This window comes from Ambystoma mexicanum, chromosome 3p, assembly GCF_040938575.1.
Source record: "Ambystoma mexicanum isolate Mex_15411 chromosome 3p, UKY_AmexF1_1, whole genome shotgun sequence".
NCBI lineage: Eukaryota > Metazoa > Chordata > Amphibia > Caudata > Ambystomatidae > Ambystoma > Ambystoma mexicanum.
The window spans coordinates 710,670,941-710,677,609 of NC_090925.1; positions in this window are offsets into that span (position 1 = coordinate 710,670,941).

Sequence of the window (6,669 nt, forward strand, 5' to 3'; positions counted from 1 at the left end):
GTTGTATGTTTTCTGGGTCTCGTAATCCATGATTAACCAGATGTCAGCCAGTGGACATAGCCAGCAGAGAGTGTTAGAGAGGGGCCTAAGGGGTCACACTTGCTTTCTCTTGAGCTTCCTTTGCCCAATTGTCTGAGCTCACAAAAACCTTCCTAACTCCCACTTTTACCTCCACCCACTGTCTAGTCCTTCTTAGGATCCACCTTGGCTGCCACAACCTGCCTGTTCTTCCTAGCTAAATCTAGCTCATTTCTCTTGCCAAGGTCTTTTTTTTCTACCCAATATTTCTAGTGTGGCTTACTTTTACTCCCCTCTTGGTATTCCGTCTGTCTTTTCTAGACTAGCTTTTGCACACCACTACCAGCTCTGCCTCCTCCTCTTGGAATTCCCTCTTGTCTTTTCAGAACTGTTCTCTCTCTCTCTCTCCCTGATGTTACTTCCCCTCTATCAGTTTCTGGTATGGCCACCTCCTCCTACTGGGATCTCTCCAAATCCTCTTGCATCTCTGCTCATGGACTTCTACTCCCCTGTTCTGTTATTCTCTCTCTTGAAATGACTACTGCTCTGCCCCAGTACAGGGATGAGTACTAGTTAAACCACATCGCCAGCCCCACACTACTAGTCAACCAGCAGTGACCCCGATCATAAAGGAAAAAAAGGGCATAGCCCAAAAGGTATATCACCTTCGCCTTGCATGGTAGTGTAGGCCTGGGGCAGGCTACATATTCAGGTGGTGTGTGAGCTAATAGCAACAATGGTTCCAAAATAAAAGTGTCCAATCAAGTTGCCATAAAAATGCAGGGTCTTTAATTAAACAATCAAGGCAAACAAAATAATTAGAAACTATGAAAAGCCCACCCGTTAAAAAAAGAAAACGAGAATGCAGAACTTGATGTGAAAGAGTACTCTGGGTTGATAAACAGGAGTGTTCAAGCAAGGATGGTTACATGTTCCTTTGCCAACACCCTTTTCTTTAGAAAGTACTTTTCAACAAAAAGATTATTTTGAAAGAAAACTCATCAAATGTTTTGTTTTAATTTGGGGGGGGGTTCTCCCGCCATACCCCACATTTCCCTATACTATTACCCCCACCCCAACCACCTCCCCACCCCTTTAAACCTTTACCCCCTATATATTTCAATAACTTTTTCATTGAAAAATACTTTGAAAAAACTGGTGTTGCAAAAACAACACGATACTGCAAGGATATTTGCAACAGTGTGATACCGCAAGGATATTTGAAACAGTCAATGTTCAAGGATCAGTTCTGTAGAACAAGGAAGAGAAAGCTGAGCCTAAAAGGTACTATGGTCTGTGAAGAATCCTGGGAATTAGTCCCTCCTCCTCAAGGAGGACCTCCCCCCTTTCGGACTAGGTAGGTGAGCATGCTACACTTAATACCCCCTAGGTGACAGTGCAGGCGGGATCCCACTGGGTGAGACCCCACGTTTCGTCCCCCTTAGTCGACAGGGAATCCCAAGCAAGAGTTTTACTCCACCTCCCTTTAACAGAATCCTATGTTTTTGTTGGCTATATCGGAATTGATTAGGGCAATAATGTACATGGCCCTTTAAAAGTGGACGGTTTGGTTTCTGACCTGTATTTGTTACCATCCTTGCCCAAAGAGTGAAACTAATGAATTATCCCATCTTGTTGCAGGGAGGAACAAAGATCACAGAACCCCAAGACCTGGGGAGAGAACCAGCTAGAGGGCAAGCAAGGCAAGGGTGCGTATAGAGGCAGAGGAGGGAATGTCTCCCCTCTTCCAGGTGGAGACTGGAGGCAGAGGCACGCAGAGTAGTGGGCAGAGGAACACAAAGGCCCAGCAGAGTGCTGCCACTTGCAGGAAGGCGGGGAGCCTACAGAGCACGGACCCAGCAAAGTGAAAGGAGTCTAAGTCAGCCCGTAAGCAGCATCCCCAGAACCAACACTAAAGTCCTGTCCCATGAAGACAGGAGGAACCGCTGCAAGGGACCCGACCATGAGGAAGGAAAGAGATCAGAGAGACAGTTCCACACAGGCCCGCGAGACCACCTCCTGCAAGGAGCACTGCTGCCGAGAACCAGGTTTGCAGCATAGACTGAGGAGTGGGAGGAGAGGTGTCGGGCCACGAGATATACCACAATGGTAACTTCAGAAGGGTTGAAAAGCAATTTAGCACACGCCCGGTTGAGATCCAAGATAGGGGTGAGAGCGTTGATAACTCCAAAAGGGCTGAAAATGCATGTAGCCACATCCGGGCTGAAAACCGAGATACCCCACGAAGGGGTGAGAGCATTGAAACTTCAGAAGGGTTGAAAAGCCACTTACACATGCCTGGCTGAGATCCAAGATACAAGAGGTGAGAGCATTGATAACTTCAGAAGGGCTCAGAAGTCACATAACTCACACTGGGCAGAGAATCAAAATACCCCACGAGGGGGTGGGAAGAACTGATAACTCCAGAGGGGCTCAAAAGCCAGACAGCCCAAGCCGACTCCAGGGGGTCAGATACTGAACAACCAAAGCAGGGGTGAGCAAGAGATACACCCGGAGCAGAGTGAGATACAGGGTACCCCGAGCAATGGTGAAAGCTTCTATCATTTACGAAAAAGCTCTTCTATATAGAAACATTGGACAGACTTGAGATTTTAATTATTTGAACTGGTTCCATGTCATTTAATCGCGGAATGAAACAACGATGGGGTTTTCTCCGTGGGTATTTCAACGAGAAAACTCATCGTTTTTTTAAATGTATTTATTTTTGGAGGTGCCCCACCCAACCCCCCATCCCCTTTAATTTCTTAACTATTCCCGAACACCCACACCCCATCTATATATTTTTTTAACCCCCCCTACAAAATTCAACGAGTTTTTGCATTGAAATAACAACAGAGAAAAACCCAGCGTCCTTTTATCCCACGATGAAAGGACGTTGTACCACTTGAACTACCTAGACAGGCAGATTGCCTGGAAGAAAGGATAAGCACATTTGAGGGGAGGCCCGGATCAAGTACCAACAGGAAGAAAGACTGAAAGTATCCTTTTGAACTGTTTCACTAGAACCGTGGTCTACGACAGAACAAAGAACTTTTTGGGTGGGGGTCAGAAAACAACCACCACTGGCCAACTAAAAGGGGGAACAATTTTCCTGAGCCAAATTTATGTTAACTTTTTGTATTATTGGTAGGGACAGACATTGGGTTTGATTAGGGTTGGAAAGAGGATGGATTTTTGTATAAGAAATCCTGCTGAGCACCAGTTTGTTTTATTCTTTTAAGATTAGGGAAACCATCTTTGTAGCATTAAGGACAGGAGAGGCATTCTTTCCTTCAATAAACTTGGCATGGTTAAAACATGTCTTCTTGTCCGGCTCCTACGTCTGACTTACCAATGGTCGCAAAAAGTGGATTTGGAGGACAGGGCCTCTTCACAGTACATCATTTCTCGTCTTTAGGGCTTGACAGCATTGAACTGGGCCTTCTAGATGCTTTCTGCAGTCGAGACTGTGTTGAGACATTCAGGTTGATGTAATCCCAATGGCGTTTGGTGTTGAGTCAGCTCAAAGGTGTGGTCTTCCGTAGCGTCGAGTCAGCGTTTCAGATGGCTGAGTCAATGGCTTCCAGGAGTCAAGTCGGCATTTGAGTCAGTTGCTCCGACGATTTTGAACCTAATATTCAGTCAAGATGAGTCGGTCCACTTCAATAGGTCGAGACATCTGGATGTCACAACGCATGGTGGTTCGAAGTTTGCATAGAGTTCCAAAAGCAGCACCTCAGGTACTGTGGCACCTCAAAGTGTATTGAGCAAGGACAATCCATCTCAAAGATGTCTCCTGCCAACAAAACAATCCATCTCACAGATGTCTCCAGGCAGTGCTCCAGATAAGATTTTGAGGTGGGAGTATTTTACGCATGATTTTTCAAATTAGAGCGTAAATGCAATTTCAAGAGAGTAAAAATTAGTTTTCTCCTCTGCAAGAGAGTAGAACTTATCCAACACATACGTTATGGGTATGAACACATTTTAAAAGGGCGCGTGCTTTATTGTGTTGCTCGCTTAGCTGTCACAGATTTGGTCTTTCAGTTGGAAATTCACCATCATGCATAAGAAGGCTATGCTGCTGACAAAAGAAATGCTACATTGCCATCTCGTGGTGGAAAGTATGTTTTTTTAATGAATAAATCAAAGTGTACACGGTACGCAGTACAAAATTAAATGGTCCGTATTTGCCATATTTACATGCGTAAAAGGGCAAGATAAGCACGTTAACTGGTAGGCTGGCTACAGGCAACAAAAACAGGAGTCCAACTACTTCTAGGTTTCTGGAGGCTTTAAAAACAGATCTCCAGGACAAGGAGAGTTCTTCATTTCTGCACTTCCACTCCGGGAACTTGTCTGACACCTACAGGGGTTCATTCACATCCAGAGAACAGGGTCCTAGTTCCAGTAAAAAGCCCATGGTTCACAGCAGTTCACCCCCAATATTCCCTGGATGGTTAGGAGACAGAGCTTGCTTCTGCATTGAATTCCTATGGTCTCTGGCTTCACTTCTCTGGCAGAGGACAAGTAGAGTGTAGTTCCAGCAGAGGTAAAGTAAATCTTTCTTCTCTTGAGAGTCCAGAGATGAATCAAAGAAGGAAGGGGTACCCACATCCTTATAAAGGCTGAATTTCACAGGGGATTGGTTCAAAGCAAACCTGTTGTAAGGGGTCCAATCCAGGTGGCTGTAACAAGTGCTCTTTGCCTTCTGAAACATACCCAGAGTGCTTTAACCTGCAGAAAATGAGGGAGACAGATGTAGAGAGCCCTAACCGAAACCAAGATGGTGGGAGCCCTCTCTCAGCCCATCCCTTTTGTGGTTACTCTTACTCTGCCCTTTTCCCAGGTCTGCTGACTTCAAAGGGACCCAAGTGTTCAGCACCCAGGTGCGAGTGTGCATCTGTCATGTCAGTGCTGCCTTTGAAGCACTAACACCTAGGAGAACATCTGGGGAGGATTCCTGTGACATGGAGAAAGCCATTAGCCTTCCTGCAAGAGGATCAAAGATGCAGCTTCCTGGACATTGTACAACATAGCAGCTGTGGACAGCTAGGTCAGACATGAATACACATCTGCCCTGCCATAGCAAAGCTGACACTTGCAGAATATTAAATTGCTATAACTACAATTGTGTGATCATAGCAACCACTGTTGTCCAACCAGGCATGGCTATATACAGTTTAATATACATAATTATAATTTGTGCAGAGGTGCCGGCAGTGAAAAGGTCCCCTCTGTCTCCTGTTACTTTGTGAACCAGTAGGAATGCATACAGAACTTTGAACCTGCCCCATGCAGATGCAGGGCTAGTGCTAAGGGTGTCAGGTTATCTCAGCAAATATGTTCACACTATCGTTTTGGCATGTAGACTTTATGAAAGGGCGTCCGATTAGCAGACCTTTTCGGAAACAGAATAACACGTATCATTTTATGTAATAAAAATCAAAAAGCTCTGAATATCCCCCCTCATCTGATGTTATTCTGTCACATGCTCTCCTAACAAAACCGGCCTGTTGCCAATGTCACCATTTTCTCTAATCCTCCTTTCATTCTCACTTTCCCCCTCTCTTTTCCCTCCTTTGTTACCACCATGCAATGTCTGGTTCCAACGCCCTCCATCTGTTTTTGCTCTCTGATGACAACACCTCCATATCCACTTCCTAAATCCCTACCACACCCTTCTGTTCACCGTCAACCTGTAATGTTATCACCTCCTCCTTTTCCTTCCCAGTTTCCACCAGCCCCTTCTGCTTACTCTTGCACTCGGTTATCATCTCTGACTTGATCAACTTAGCGCTTACCACCTCTTCCTGCTCACCACTGCTGCCAGCACTTCTCTCCACACTTCTCCATCTCTCCGGCCCTGCTTCTTCCACTGCTCTACCGTCTCCAACCTTCTCTAACCACAAGCCTCCTGCTCATACAACCCACACTGGGTGGGATATTCAGCAAGGGGAAACACCTGTGCCTGGTATTTGAGTGAAGGTTGAGGTTAGCTTTTCTCTTTGAGGACACCTGAGGCTGATTTGGGCTCAGGGGGCCGTACCATTTAGGATGGTAGGCCTTCCCCTCTGACTCTCCCGTGTTGGACTTTCTAGTGTTTCTGATGTCTGGTTTAAAAGCTGGAAACACCTTAGGTAAGTTGTCTCAACAGTTTATTTTAAACATTCCCTTGTCTGTGGGGGTAAAATGCAATGGCGAATCATGAGCATCTCTTGTTGCGTAACAATGCTGTTAACTTCATTTCCTGAACTGAATCCTCATGCCTTGGGAAGTGGCAAATGGACACCATTTGGTCAGTGGGACCGCAGAGTTCAATGCACATCCCACAGTCATTATGAAGTTACACCTCGGAAGCACTGGACGAAGGTACATCTCTCGCGGAACACTTACTTCCATTGCCATATACACAGAGCTTTTCCCTTTAAGGTAAATCTGTCAACGGTTTGGATCTGCTTACATGGAGTTTTAGGGTCTCACAATGCTAGCAGGGATAGTGTCTTGAAGGTTCCCAAAATGGGTTGGTGCCAGATTTGCATCACCACAGTTGGTCTGGCCTACTAGGCTTGTGGGAAAGGGAGCTTGCAGGTCCCCAGGCTTCTGTTTGTTGGACCTCTGTGATTGTAACCAGCCATGTAACGAAGATCA